Source organism: Hipposideros armiger, unplaced genomic scaffold (assembly GCF_001890085.2).
Source record: "Hipposideros armiger isolate ML-2016 unplaced genomic scaffold, ASM189008v1 scaffold_2331, whole genome shotgun sequence".
NCBI lineage: Eukaryota > Metazoa > Chordata > Mammalia > Chiroptera > Hipposideridae > Hipposideros > Hipposideros armiger.
In genome coordinates this window covers 7,456-9,361 of record NW_017733669.1, presented here as the reverse complement: position 1 = coordinate 9,361, position 1,906 = coordinate 7,456, and the positions used below count along the sequence as shown (strand labels likewise).

The 1,906-nt window shown below is 49.7% G+C and overlaps 1 long non-coding RNA gene across 1 annotated transcript in view; it reads left to right on the top strand.

Annotated features, from left to right (window-relative positions):
- The first annotated feature begins 1,365 nt into the window (after window positions 1–1,365).
- Window positions 1,366–1,906, top strand: part of LOC109378641 (uncharacterized) — a 7,956-nt gene continuing 7,415 nt past the window's right edge. Inside the window, exon 1 of the long non-coding RNA XR_002123032.1 lies at window positions 1,366–1,617. This is a non-coding gene — a long non-coding RNA (uncharacterized LOC109378641). The remainder of the gene's footprint in view (window positions 1,618–1,906) is intronic.

Below are 1,906 nucleotides of genomic sequence, written 5' to 3'. Positions count from 1 at the left end.
TTCTCTGAATATGTTCATTTTTCTTCCTTGTAAATTTTACAAGCACCAAAACTCCCCATAAAGAAGATGAATTCTTGACTTTTAGTATTATGATAGGCTTTGCTTCAGTGATTCTGAGTTTGATGAAGAGACCACCAGCCCTGAATTTATTTGCTTGTGACCATGGGAGTCCAAGTTGAAATCTCTTTCATGCCAACATGGCTGGTTGGCACAATATTCCATAATACTATATAATCTCCATAACCTATCTTCAAAAGACCCTAAAATCTATTCCCAATATAGTATTTTTTCTTTTAAACCATGTTCAAGAAACTAAGTCATGAAATGATTTGATGAAAATATTCTATCAAACTTTTAATTATCAGGGTACATCATACAGATTAAAACTCAGGGTGCATATTATAAGTATAAGCAATCAAAATCTATCTAAAATGTTCCAGTTTTCACAACTGGAAAGCATTCTCTTTTTTTTTAACATTTTATTGGGGAATTGGGAGAGGAGAACAGCGCTGGGGAATCGGGGAAGGGGAACAGACAAGTTGCTGTCCTTTTTGTTTTTCAGTCTAGTTGTGGAGGACCTTGCTTTACTGGCCCATGTTGGTATTATGATTGCGCTCTTCCCGGCAGAGGCAGATCGGTCGCCGGCCTCTGGACGGCTGCACACGGCGGCTCTTGGCAGCTCACACCAGCTGCTGGCCGCTCTAGCTGGCTCCTGGCCACACACAGTAGCTTATGGCAGCTCAGTGCAGCAGGGACTGCAGCCTATGCCATCTCTGGCAACTCATGGCAGTCCAGCTCCAGGTCGAGTTGTTGTTCATCATCTTAGCTGTAGAGGGCAGCCGTGTCACTGGCCCTCATGTGGGATCCGAATCGGGGCCCTGATGCTCAGAGCTGGCGTCCCAAGCCAGCTCTTAACCAACACGCCACTTGGCCAGCCCTGGAAAGAATTCTTGCTAGTATCAAATACGACATTTACAATAAAGATGGGAAAGTTTTGATCCATTCTTCATTAATAACCAAATATCAAGTTATACATATTAGAGAAAAGCTTTACAAATACAATGAACTTCGAAGGTCTTTATGCAGGATGAATCTTCACTAATCATCAGAAATTCATACTGGAGAGATCTTGAAATATAATGAACTGGGCTACATATTAAACCAAGAGTAAAGCATTACTAAACATCACTAAATATATACCTAAGAGAGATAAAGTGGGTGCATCAGACCTAACCTAAAATAAAGGTAATGAACACCAATAGTCTGTAACCAATAAGAGCGAGGCAGAGAGCCCCGCCCCGCCCAAGCTGTGGCCCCACCCCTTCCCCCCCTCCCTTTCTCCGGCGGCCCTCTCCCACTCCTGACAAAAATTCCTGCCCTGCCCAGGACTTAAGTGCTCCTCACAGGCCCCGCCTGCGGCCCACGTTTTCTGGCAGCGACCGGGCGGAGTTTCTTGCAGACCCGGAAGCGGCCAAGGTAGAGAGAAGGCCTGGTTGGCGACCGTGACTTTCAGTGTTTGTGGTTTAATTCTGAGCGTCTCAGTCCACCGTCCTGCACTCCTGACGCCTGGGGATCAGTACCGACGTTGAAGTCCCCGCACCCGCGCCCCCTACAGCGGTGAGTCCGGCGTCCTGGGGAGACGTCCGGATCCCAGGCCTCTTCGCTGCCGGTGGAGGGTCCGCGGGGGTTTCCGGGTAAACTGAGGCCGTTCCCCTGGGGTCTCCACGCCTTCGGGCCACTAGATCCCGCCTTCCGCGTTGTTTTCCTGCTTAAAACCCCCCACCGGGCAGCGCTCCGCCGCGCGGTGTGAAGTCCTGGGAGACGGACTCGGGAGACGGAGTCCAGCCGTTGGCGCCCCTCCCCCAGCCTCGCCCCGCGCCCCGGGAGCCCGGCCTCCTCCCTGCCT